The sequence below is a fragment of the Pantherophis guttatus genome, chromosome 9 (genome assembly GCF_059756535.1).
Source record: "Pantherophis guttatus breed Tessera chromosome 9, ASM5975653v1, whole genome shotgun sequence".
NCBI lineage: Eukaryota > Metazoa > Chordata > Lepidosauria > Squamata > Colubridae > Pantherophis > Pantherophis guttatus.
In genome coordinates, this window is record NC_142071.1 from 11,979,091 (window position 1) to 11,992,704 (window position 13,614).

At 41.0% G+C, this 13,614-nt stretch overlaps 1 long non-coding RNA gene across 2 annotated transcripts; it reads left to right on the plus strand.

The window, feature by feature from the left end:
- Positions 1 to 2,710: 2,710 nt before the first annotated feature.
- LOC117677024 (uncharacterized) lies at positions 2,711 to 13,313 on the plus strand. 2 transcript variants are annotated; one of them, XR_015729332.1, is made up of 5 exons: positions 2,711 to 3,104; positions 3,562 to 3,714; positions 7,252 to 7,466; positions 10,968 to 11,344; positions 12,417 to 13,313. It is a non-coding gene; the product is annotated as an uncharacterized LOC117677024 (long non-coding RNA). The 2 variants fall into 2 exon arrangements; XR_004594611.3 differs by lacking the exon at positions 7,252 to 7,466.
- The last annotated feature ends 301 nt before the right edge of the window (positions 13,314 to 13,614 follow it).

Below are 13,614 nucleotides of genomic sequence, written 5' to 3' on the forward strand. Positions count from 1 at the left end.
ACTAATGGCTGCTTTGTACCACTCAGACAAGCGGGGTCCTAGACCCCGGTACACACAAGCCTGTTTGATGTCTCTATCAAGCCCGACTGGAATTGATGGATCATGAGGCGTTCTGGCCAAGAGCGGAGCTTCCCGGCTAGGTTATGGAATTCTTTAACGTAGTCTTTCGCTGGGCGACCACGTTGTCTAAGATTCACCAATTCCCCTTTGATAACCTGTGTTCGGGTTTCATCCTCGAATCAGTTCCGCAACGCCTCCAGGAACAGCCCAAGATCCATCAATTCACAAGCATGTTCGCTGTGTAGGTCAGCAACCCAATCAGCAGCTTCGCCTGTCAACACCGCTGTCTTCCTCTCGGCTTCCCTCAGTCTGTGATCGCAAATTTACAAGCAACACGTGAGACCCGAAGGCTCAGAGTAACCTGGTTTATTTGAGACAAAGAGCTCTTACGGAAGTCAGAATGCTATGCAAAACTAAGACACGGCTATCGTATGTTTCACCCAGAGTCCTTTTATAGGGTTCTGCCATAATGCAGGCAGCTGCGCGGAGTTTCAACTTCCCACCATCTCTTTCCGTGTGCATACCGATGACGTCAGCCACACTATCCTCGTTCATGCTGCTTGCCTCCATGCCCCCTTTACACCCCCGTGATCCCTGTAAACACCCGTGTGCTGTAACGCCTATTCGCCAGTCTATCCCAACACCAGCACCTGTGCAGACTGCCTCCTTCCCCCCCCCCTTGGCAGGTAGAACATCCATGGTTCAGCATTCCTGCTCATGGTGTCGAGTGCTTCTTGATGCTCGACATCTGGCAAATACATGGGGAAGAAATGGAGGTAGTGACAGATTTTATTTTCCTGGGCTCCAAGATCACCGCAGATGGGGACTTCAGCCAAGAAATTAAAAGATGCTTGCTCCTGGGGAAGAAAGCTATGGCAAATCTAGACAGCATACTAAAAAGCAGAGACATCATCCTGCCAACAAAAGTGCATATAGTCAAGGCTATGGTGTTCCCAGTTGCAATGTATGGCTGTGAAAGTTGGACCATAAGGAAGGCTGAGCGTCAAAGAATTGAGGCCTTTGAACTATGGTGCTGGAGAAGACTCCTGCGAGTCCCCAAGGCAATCAAACTGGTCAGTCCTAGAGGAGATCAACCCTGACTGCTCTTTAGAAAGCCAGATCCTGAAGATGAAACTCAAATACTTTGGCCATCTAATGAGAAGGAAGGACTCACTGGAGAAGATTGAGGGCAAAAGAAGAAGCGGACAGCAGAGAACGAGGAGTCACCTGAAGCAGTAGGCGTGAGCTTAAATGGACTCCAGAGGATGGTAGAGGACAGGAAGGCCTGGAGGAACATTGTCCATGAGGTTGCGATGGGTCAGACAAGACTTCGCAACTAACAACAACAACTGAACAAATAAGGAAGAACTGAACAATCATGCAAAGTTGTACTGTGCTGATCAGTATAAATCTGGCTCAAGTACAGGTAGTCCGTGACTTACTACCACAATTGAGCCCAAAATTTCTGTTGTTAAGTGAGACAGTTGTTAAGTGAATCCATTTTATGACCTTTCTTGCCACAGTTGTTCAGTGACTCACTGCAGTTGATTAGTTAGTAACCGGTTGTTAAGTGAATCTGGCTTCCCCATTGACTTTGCTAGTCAGAAGGTTGGAAAAGGTGATCACATGACCTTGGGATACAGCAACGGTCATAAATATGAACCAGTTGCCAAGCATCTGAATTCTGATCACACGATCAATGGGGATGCTGCAAAGGTCGTAACCATGAAAAACAGTCATGTCACTTTTTTTCAGTGCCATTGTACCGTGTTTCCCTGAAAATAAGACATGTCCTGAAAATAAGGCCAATCGGGCTTTTCAGGACATGTGATAACATAAGCTACCCCACAAAATAAGCCCCCCCACCAACCCCTCCCCACCCACCCCCACCGGGCATGACAGGGCTCCTGCCCCTTGCTTGCCACCCACCCCCACCCACCCCCTTTAGGGTGCAATTTGGGGGTGGCAGGTGGGGTGGGCGAGAAGCACCCTTGGGTGGGGGCGGGTGGCTAAGCGAGGGGCAGGAGTCCTGTCCTGCCCGGTGGGGGGTGGGGGGAGAAGAGACGGCAAGGGGAGTCACATCTTGCTCCACGAGTCTCACTTCTCCCCCGCCCCACCTGACAGAAACGAGTCTTTGTGAGATTCGTCATGCCACCGCCACTGCCTCGTAGAGCAGGACTCTGCAAGGCTTGTGCCGTTGCATGCAGGAACTGCAGCACAGCTGTAAGGTTCGACATACTGGCACAGCTGCGAGTGGCAGGACACCAGCTGTGCTGGTATGATGAAGCTTGTGGTGGTGCTGCAGTTTGTGCATGCAACGGCACAAGCCTTGCAGAGTCCTGCTCCACGAGGAAGCAGCGGCAGCGAGAGACGTCAGGGCAGTGGCCAATGCGAAGAATGGGGAGGGGAGGCGATGGCAGCAACGGGACATCCAGTCCCACTCTTACCGCCTCCTGCACCCCCAAAATAATAAGACCCCTCCAATAATAAGGCCAAGCCCTTATTTGGCGGGTCAAAAGAAAATAAGACCCTGTGTCAGATCCCTAAAAGTGATACTGCCATTCAGTCAGAGGAGGGGGGACCCTTGGATTCGATTTACTAGCATTGCCTGTGTCAACAGATATTTTACAACCTATATCCTGGTGCCAAAGAGCCCTGAGATCCCCTTTACCTGCAGGAATTTTTATGATAGCCATGTGGGTTGTTTCACTTTAAAGGATAATGGTGGGAATGCATGTTTGTTCGGGTTCTCAGAGAAACTAGTAAAGAAAACATCTTCACACTTGTGTATTGGCTAAAATCTGCATTCTGACTTAAAGGGAGGGGTCTCTACTACTTTAATCCTACTGTCTTGCCTAAGAGTATTCAGATCTTGCTTTAACTGGATGGCTGTCACTTCTGCTTAATAAAAGAAATCCTTTTGAACAACCATGTTTCAAGAGTTCTCACTTTCTTAAGTTAGAAGGAGAGGTGATCCTTACACCCTGTCTTATTTTCAGGGAAACACGGTAACTTTGAACAGTCACTAAAGGAACTGTTTTAAGGTGAGTACTGCCTGTAGCCCTATATTCTGTTTTACCAATGCTTTCAAATAATTCATTTTTTAATCACTCCCCCACTCGACAGGTTAATGAATGGATTTGGGATATGTGTTCCTCAGTTTTAATGATTGTGTAAACATGTTTGTTTGCAATTTGGAGGTGGTTCTGTAATTTAGAATTCTGAATGCAGTTACCAAGTGCAATATGTACATGTTTTATACATTTTTTTCCTCAAATGTTTCATGCAAATGAGGCTTTGGATGGATAGCTAAGGCTTAGCAGAATCTGCATGGGTCAGGATATTTTGTATAAAAAGAAAGGTATGATACATTTACTTCACATCTTTTGTAGTAGCTAAAATTTGAAATATCCTGTAGAAAAACTGCTTGGAAAGCGATGTCTGAGAAGCCCTAGACTTCCTACTACATCTTTAATTTGACCTTGAAATCTTGTCTTTTAGGTTTTGGAAGCCCCATGGCAATTTAAAGACTGACATTTTGATTGGCATGCATTTTCATGCTTTATCAGAAGTATGAAGTAGAAATTTGAGTTGTGAGATCATAGAAAGACTCATGGGTCCTTAAAGGTGAGAAGGGGAGCATTATCTTACAAGGTAAGTTGGACTGATACAGAGAAAACAGACAGATGATTTATGAGTCATTCACCCAGCATTTTTTTTCTTCTTTTTTTCTGTGAGTGCAAGATCCATTTTTTTTGGGTGCGTGTGTGTGTGTCAACTGAGTGAGTTGATTCACTGGTTGCGACAGAAATTTAACTCACTGGCTTGTTATCAGTTAAGCCTGATGTTATGGACTGAGCAAGAGTGACTGGCCCAAAGTCATCTAACCAGCATTCATGCCTAAGGCAGAACTTGAACTTACAGTCTCCTGGTTTGTATCCTGGTACCTAAACCACCACACTAACATGCTTCACAACTGATGAAGCTTCTTGGGTGAGAAGTGAAACATCTTCTTCCTCAAAAAAAACAAAAAACAGACCTTTGAGACAACTATGACCTTGATGACTGAGAATTCCCATAGATACTACATCAATAGCTATGACTCAGCAGTGGTTGTCAAGGCCCTAAAGAAGAAATAAGGCATTTCCAGGTTTTTCATCTTCTTCTCCAGAGGGACTTAGAGAACACGCTGGATTCTCCTTAATTTCTCCCATATGATCAAATCTCTCTGATCTTTAAAATCAGCTGAGAAAGTTCCACACCATTTATCATCTTCTCCAAAAGTTTGATGTTATAACTCCAGACCTTCTCTAGAAGTTTAATGTCATAACATCTCATAACTCCAACAAAAGGAATTATTTGGTGGAGTTCAGATTTTCTAATTTTCTTGTCATCTACCTAAACCAAGTAACATAAATGTATTGATTTTTTTAAAGGGAGGAACCTCTGTCGAGAGATTACTTGCAAATATTGTATTTCTAGATTCAGCTGGAGGAAGTCACATGGCAAGAAGAACTTAGCCATTTTTAATCTTTTGTTGTGTCTTGATTTTTTTCTTAATCTTTTTTCATAAAATAAAAAGATAAAGGCTGCATCAATATTACGAAATAGACTTCTTCCATTTTTTTATAACTCATTTTTCTTTCTGCATTGAGAGGCAAGGAGAAAGGATGAGTGAAAATGGGGGAGTAAAATCTATAGATATGAAGTTCAAAGATGACATTTCTAAGCAGCAAGAAAACTGGGCATACAGTTAAAAGCTATTGCTTATCGCTAAAGGAAGGAGAGAACAGAGGTCATCCAAATGAAAATGGTTGGCAGAAATTATTACAGAATACAAAGTAGAAACCCTAGGATATGAATTATGGTATATTAATTCCCATCCTGTCTTAGCCCCAAAGCACAGAGTCATCTTCTTTTCTTATTTCTTTTTAAAGCATACTGTGCGGTATTTTATGTTTGTGCAGTAGTGCCTTTATTTTTTTCAGAAAAGCACAAAACTCAGCTATGTTGCAGCAAAAATATAGGGCAAAAGTAGTACTCTGATCAAAGTCCTATAATTTAGTGGTGGAAACTGTGACCAGAGGACAGGAGAAAAACGAACTGACCTGGTTTATACAACTCTTTAAATCATCAGGATCTGCTGACTCTGCACCATGAAGCCAGAGCTTGTGATAGGTACACCAAGATAAGATGTTGGGCTTGTCGACCGAAAGGTTGGAAATTGGAGACCCAAGTACCGCATGATGGGGTCAGCTCCTGATCTTGCCACAACTCCTGCACACCTAACAGTTTGAAAGCATGCAAATGCGAGTAAATAAATAGGTACCACTTTGGTGGGAAGGTAACAGTGTTCCATGTGCCTCGGTGCATAGTCATGCCAGCCACATGATCACAGAAGTATCTTTGGACAATGCTGGTTCCTTTGGCTAGGAAACAAATGAGCACTGCTCCCTTGAGTCAGACATGACTGAAGGGGAACCCATTTCTTTTATACTGTCTGACCATCCAATTATGGTTTGTTTTAAACCATGGCTCAGTCTTAGTGGAAAACTTAGCCACTTTCTTTGTTAACCATTTATCCTAAAGAATAGCTCTCAATTTGTGAAATTTCTTTATAGGCCAGGTCTGAGCAACATTTTTTTGGGACAGAGAATTTGGCCTTTAACTAAAATGTCCAAAGCTAGAAACAGAATCCTTCTAAATTTGTCAGGCATTTGTCCAGAATGATATAAGATCTCCTGCTTGTGCAGGGGATTGGACTAGAAAACCTCCAAGGTCCCTTCCAATTCTCTTATTCTGTTAAATTACATGTAATTGATTATAATGGATGTGTGTGTGTGTATGTTTTCTTTAGCTTTTTGTAGGCTTTATGTATATTTCTCTTTAGCCAGGTTCTTCCTATGTAAACCAAGATTTTTATGCAGCTCTAGTTCAGTGAAATCACAATCCACTAGTTTCTAGGCTTTTTTTCTGGCAGCCAACAAACACTCTTAGTCTCCCAATGGGCAGCAGAGTGTTTGTTGGCTGCCAGAAAAAAAGCCTAGAAACTAATGGATTGGGATTTCACTGAACTAGGGCTGCATAAAAATCTTGGTTTACATAGGAAGAACCTGGCTAAAGAGAAATTCACATAAAGATCTACAAAAAGAAAAGAAAACAAATATTGTACCTTTACAGGAAGGATACATGGGATGAAGGTGTGGCTAACTGATGAGGGCTTATAAGTCTGAAATAGATCTATCTTTATCTCTTTAGTCTCCCAATGGGCAGCAGGGAGCTTGCTGGCTGCTGGGAAAAAAAAAGCCTAGAAACTAGTAGATTGGGATTTCACTGAACTAGGGCTGCATAAAAATCTTGGTTTATGTAGGAAGAACCTGGCTAAAGAGAAATATATACATACATACATACATACATACATACATACATACATACATACATACATACATACAGGTGGATTTTAGGAAGCCTAGGGTGACATTGTAATGTAATTTTGGAAATTCTTAGTAGGAGAGAGAATAGATCCATCTACTAAGTATGTACAAATGGACCTTTAAGATTCTACGTTGACTTTGTGGGCAGAAAACCTGCATGATTTTTTTTTTCTCAAGAGTGGGGCACTCTGTTAGGAAAATAGTATTGCTATTGGGGCACTCTGTTAGGAAAATAGTATTGCTATTGGGGCACTCTGTTAGGAAAATAGTACTGCTATTGGGGAAAAAACATGGGAGGAATTCCTTTTTAATGTGTTCCCTTGGGGTTGAATGGGAGGAAAACCAGAGAAGATGCAGACAGCTGGAGAAGCGGTTGCAAGACAGATATTGATACCCATACCTTGTTTGCTGTTTACTACATATGTGGAAAAGAATCACATCCAGGACAAAAGTTCCAATTTCTTCTTTGGTGGAATATTGAAAACAATTTATTTTGATCCCGATGCATGAACATTGGTCAGTAATGATGGTGATGATGATATCTGTTCAGTGGAGTCTGACTCTTGGCAATTTTATGGGCCAGGTTTTTCCACATCTTCCAATCTTGCACTATTTCTTTGAGTTTTTCTATGCTCTGGCTGGTGTCAGCTTTGATAGTGTCCAGCCACCGTGTATTTTAGTTAGCGGTCTCTAGTAATTAACTATTTTTTCCCATAATTGTCCTTTCTGGAATCCCCTCTTCTCTTTCTCAACCCAGGTATCTCTGAAACAAACACCTGCCACATCCATTACAATTTCTGCAAGCACACATCTCTTTTAAGAAGATCTCAGGTGCTCCTGCTCCTTCTATCAAGTCTTAAGGGTTGTCAGTGGTATCCTCTATTTACAATCCAGCAGGCTGGCTGTTAGATGGCTTGCTTTGCTCCTGCCACCTCAGGTTATTTTCCCTGCTCCTGTAATGCAAGGGGACAGGTGAGATGTGCTTCAAAACACTGTAATCATATTTTAAATGGAAATGAAATGTGTGAATTAAATGTAAATTACAGCAGAATGGAAGGACAATCACTATTAGTTAAGGTCTGACACCTATTTTTGCAAACCTTTCCTAAATGCCACAACTTGTTTCTTCCCACTTGTGATGAGGGCTGGTAATTAGATGGCAGCTGCTTGCAAAGCCAGGGCAACAAGGGAGGGTGGTAGTACCCATACAGCTGAAATGGATATGAGCTGTAAGCTGCGCCTTTGGAATGATGAACTGGAAATTATTTTTGTATTCTGGAGTCATTCAAATAAACTAGAGTATTTTCACCACTGAAGGTGAGGCAGAGTAATAGAAAGGGACATTTTCTCAGAGTCAATTCATTTAAGGCTTCCCCACTCACTTTTTATATGGGAAAAATATGCAGCATGCCAATGGACTACCATTTTTCTGTAATGCATTTTTTCTGTTGCTTCCACCTTACCTTGATTTGTACACCAAATATTTTGCAGATTCTTTCTGTCTCTCTGTGTTTATTGGTCTATGTATATGTGTGTCTCTAAATCTTCCTTTGTGTCTTCTGTGGTCCATCAGGTTTGTAGCATCTTCTGGACATGATGTAATGTCATTGCTGGCAAAAGAATATGAAAATAATTATTCTTGGAACTGTGCTTTAATTTTTTTTTAAAAAATAATGAAGCTTCAAGCTTCAGCCACAAAGCAAAATTCAGCATGTTTTGCAGTGGGTTAACCATATGCTTTGCCTTGACCAGCCAAAATGACTCCTGCACATGCAAAGTTCACCTCATTCAAGCTAGTTGAGGCAGATCGGTTCTGTCTCATCATTCTAGGAAGCAGAGGTATCAGACCTGCTACAGGAAGCCAAACCTCAAGGTTGCATGTCCTGACTTCATGCATTCCTCCTCCTTCTTCTGAATTTGAATGTTAAGTGATAAATGTGTGAGAAATATGGAGACCAAAGACCAAGATTTTCCTATGTGATTTATGATGCATTTTGGTGCATTTATTATTATTTTTTAAGTCCTTACTTTATTGAAAGGTATAGGAGATGCTGTTCTTGTACTTATTTCATCATGAACAGGAGAAGGGTTTATAAGTATGAATGTGCTGCCAGTCATTGAAAAACCATGTCATCAGTGGTCTGTAGCCCACCTGCCTTTCTAGTTTCAATTAAATCTCAAGAAACATCTTCATGAGGAAATTCATCCCACAGATCTTTTTCACACTGAGAACTATGGGCAGTTAAGGAGGCCTCGGTGTGATAGATGTGGAGCATAAAACAACAACACAAAAACATTAGCATCTTCTATCACCTCCAAGAACCAACTCAACTGGAAAATATTGTCAAGAGAAAACTGAAGGATATGTTTTTCTGAGGGTGGGAGACCCTGGAAAAGTAAACAAAACAAATATCAGCCCAGTATAAATCTCAGAAGCCCCAGAAGATACTTGAGGGGAAACTTCCTGGTGTCTTCACTTCTCTTCTCAAGGGAATGTGTCAACTGTATCAAGCTAGTTTCTTCTCTAATGTCCCAGTTGTTAATGCTAATCTTTAAAATGTGAATTTATACTGCAGAGTTTAAAACCAATTAATAATGTTGTTTGAGGCACCTTCAGGGCCATCAGAAACTTTGGGAAGTTCTTTCTACAGCTGCAATAGGAAAACAGCTTACTCAATATGGACAAACTGTGATGCAATTGCTATTTCTTCTGAGTATCAGAAGAAAAACTGCGAAGTGAATATTTTTGAACTGTACTTAAGGAAGACCAGGAAGAAATATTAAACATGATTTAATAGTTGTGTAACAGAAATAAATGTAACAGATGTATGGGTTTTCAGAATGAAGATATATATTGACGGTTAAGGTGAACCTGTTAAATTACCGCTTGGGATAAAAGTACAATGGGGTGAAAAGGATATTTCTAGTGAGAAAACTCAACATTCTCAGTTTTTTGTTGGAAGGAAATTTCATGACAATTTTGTAGGAGGTGTGAAATTGTTGTGGGATGAAAGTTTTAAGGAAGAAAGCAAATTGTTTGAAAGATAAGAAACATGAGTTGGGGTGTCTGTGCTGAAATGCGTCATGCACTCAGGTAGACTGGAAAAGATACACAGGGTCCATGATTGTGAGTGTTTACAAAAATGCCTCTGTCAGCCTTATGAAGTAGTTCAGGCAAGAAGCACACCCAGAGGTACTAACTCTAACTTTATTGTAAGGTTACACTATCACAATCTGGCAAATCTGAAAATACCACTTTCTCCCCTCATCTTACAGTGTAAGAAACTAGGGAGGGTCCCTCATGAGATGTTTGCACATCCCTTTTCTTTGTCTATGGAAATTCTCAGACATCCGGTGCCTTTTTCAAAAGGCAGCTGGGCTTCTTTGTTTTTCCTGGATGTTTTACATTTCATCCAAGAAGTGTCTTCAGTTCTGACTGAATGGTGGGGAATGGGAAAATTCTGCAAGGATTATAAATCCTTCCATTCAGTCAGAACTGAATAAGCTTCTTGGATGAGAAGCGAAACATCTTCAAGGAAAAATAAAGAAAGTCCAGTTGCCTTTTGAAAAAGCATGTTTGGGAACCCTTTTCTTCTTCAGGCTCAGCTGCCTTTATCTGACCACTGCCTAGTCTATAGCTCTTCCTCCTGAGATAGCCTCTCTCCCTTAATTCACAAGAAGAAGAAGAGGAAGGGAAGCCCATTTAGACTTGCAAAAGTTTGTCATTATAGTTGTTCTAATAAAAGTAACTTTAGGTTTGTACAGTATCTGTTTCTTAGTCTGGTTTACTGTATGTTGTAGGGTTCCCTCGCATTCAGTGTTTTGGACATGTTGGGCATGTTGCAGAAGGCTTCAGTAGGTTACTGTCATGCTTCAGAAAGCACAAGAAACACGTGATTCTTCCAAGCAGATTTCTTTAATTGTTCCTTACCTAAAGACAGAATCTTGCCAAAGTAAAGCAGACTACCCTCTCATAAAAAATATTCTCTGGGAACTATTAGGGAGGTGTCATCTTTACCCTGTTTCTCTCACACAAACTGTCTGAACTTTTAGGATACATTTCTTTTTTCCAGGGAAGTTGAATGTACAATAAACAAAGAACTGAACTGCTCTCTCCCAATAATCATAGTTTTCTAATAGTACATTTATTTGGTGAAGCATGCTGGTTAATAAATGTAGTGGTGGAGATTATGCAGAATGCCATGAGTTTAGTTATTTACTCATTCCTCAATTTAATTGAGCCATGGAAAGCCTGGCATGGCCCCAGAGATGTCCAATGGAAGACCGAAACTTCTCATTCCCTTGGTCACTTCATAAATAAACTAAGTTAGAGAATGTATATCCTACCCATGTACATTTTATCAAACTGTTCTTCTCTATTGGGGAGGGATGAAAGGCAAATCAACTGGTTGAAATATTTCTCTATCACTGCACCCTTGCTCCTGACATCTATTTTCTATTTTCATAATCCAGATAAATTACTGCACAAGGCTGACAATACTCTAACTTTACCATAAGTTCAGAATCCCAGTAAATAAGAGACACACAGCTGGAACCCATCTCTTCTGGAGAAACATCTGCAGATGGATTTGATTCCTTTCACAACAACTATTCCAAGCATCTTCTATCTCTGATGAAATGAACTCCCTGGGCTATGCTTGATGATGCTCTGGCATGTTTTGGGGGTTGAACTTTCAGATCTAACCCACTGAATTTCTGCAAATGGGACTGTGGAGAACCCTCCCCTCTGCTGGCATGAGAACAGTTGCCTGCCATGATTCTCAGCAGCTGCTAGCCTTGGAGACAAACATTCTTCATTCTTCTCAGGCAATTCACTCTGTAGGCTTAAGGTAGGTTACCATTGCTGTCTTCCCACACTGAATCAAAACAGCCGCATTTTGTGAATCTGGCGCTTGTCTCCCTCGTTTTGCAAAGCTCCTCCAATTGTCAGACAGGGAAAAGGGTACCATCTGGTTAGCCCTTGTTTACTGCACACCCTGCCAGTTTCAGCTTATTAATCATATTTATCCAAGTATCTTAATTACTCCCTGTCTAGAGAGTTGCCTTGCACTCAGCTGTTGACCCCCCTTTCCTCCCCCTTTCTTTATTTTTTTTAAAGTTCTGTTGTATCATTAATCACAAGGGCAGTTGTGGGTAGAAAAGGAAAGCTAAGGCTTAGGTTTCCTTAGCACTATTACTGCTCTCACAATGGAGGGACTTGTTCACTGTTGCCTTCAGATAAAACATCCTAATTAATCCACCTGAGATCAAAAGCAGACTAATAGGAAAGGAAGAGTGTGAAAAGGAAGCCCCCCTCCCCCACTTCTCTGAAATTTATGATCTGAATGCTGAACTAAGCTGTACCTCTGGCTGGGGTCTTCCAAACTCTGTGGAACTAATTTCTTTATTGCAGCTGCATCCACTCAAAAACATTTGAGGGGTGGCATGTTATCAAAGGCCTTTCCTATGATTCTTTTTTTAATAATGCATAGGAGAGATGGTCTTGCAAATCTTGCCTTGAGGAACCATGTCTCCCCAATGCTAAAGGAGTTTCTGCCTTTCTGCCCAGTTCTCAGCAGAGTTCAAAGCACTGGTGGCAATAGCTCCATCAGGGCAGAACTTGAGGGCATAAGTCTCTCTTCCCACAAGGTATCATTCTCCTTTGCCACATTCCAAAGCAATGTGCATTAAAGTACAGATGGGCCACTTTTATGGGTAGAGGCATTTTGTCCTTGCAAAGCATATGATGGATGGTTACATATTAATAAGTCTCTAAGCAACTAGATAGGCCTTCTCTAGGATGATCTGTCTCCAACTTGGCCCTTCAGGTCTTCCAAGTATGTAACCATTGTTACAATTAATCAAATCCATCCAATTTCATGCTCATCATACTTGTCTTCTCTTTCCTTCTATTTTTCCCAGGTGGATTCACTGGAGAAAGCAATCATGTTTGGAAGAGTTAGTGAAACCAGGCTATTAAAGACACTACCAGTGGTTGGACACTATCAAAGCTGACACCAGTCACACCATAGAAAAACTCAAAGAAACAGTGTAAGATTAGAAGTGCGGAGTCCTGGCCCGTAAAATCATCAAGAGTTAGACTTGACTGAAAGGACATCATCATCATCATCATCTTCTTCTTCTTCATCATCATCATCACCACCATCTGCCAAAATATGATAATTTAAGACCGATCAATATCTCTGGAGAAAGGATTCTGGATTGATTTGTTCCAAAATCAATTTGTTTCTTTGACTATCCATGGTGTTCTCAGGAATCTTCTCCAAAACTAAAGTTCAGAAGTATTAATATTCTTCCTATTCTGCTTCAATTAAGTCCAACTTTCACTTCCATTGAGTGTCACAGGAATATGGTGATTACATACCCTGTTTTCCCCAAAAGAAGACATCACCTGATAATAAGCCCAATTGGGCTTTTGAACACATGGCAATAAGGCCAAGCGCTTATTTCAGGGTTCAAAAAAATGTAAGACAGGCTCTCATTTTTGGGGAAACATGGTATACAAAATATCTGTTGTGGGAGATGCTCTCCACCAAATGATTGCTATGCTAATTGTAGAACACTGTTTACCAGAAAATAACCCAACCATCTCTGTTTCCAGTATATTGTATACCGTTCCAGTGGGATATTTATGAATTCCAAAGGAACTGTGAGAAATAAATATGAGGTCAGATGTTGGCACTTGGAAAATTTGTTTAAATACATTTGTGTGTAAGTCTCTGTGTGAGTGTATATAAGGATTTGTGATATGATAGTGGATCAAATCCAAAATAAATCTGTTATGGGTTTTGTTCTTAATATCCCTTTAAAGATGCATTTCAAAACTCAGAGAAAAGGACAATTCTTTGTATGTAGAAGACTTAAGGAACTCTTTAAGAAGGCTTCTCTTTAATAGAGTAGGAGTGCTTAATCCGCATGTGAAATACACTACTGTTAATTGCACAATCTAGAGTTGTATAGTCCTCTGGAGATTTCCTTGGAGATTTTCTGTGTGTGTGCACACACACAGACCCACACTCTGGAAGTTCAACTTATTTCATTCATTCTGGTACACTCAAATAGTGTCTAATTCTATACGTTTTGTATTTGGCCCTTTTAC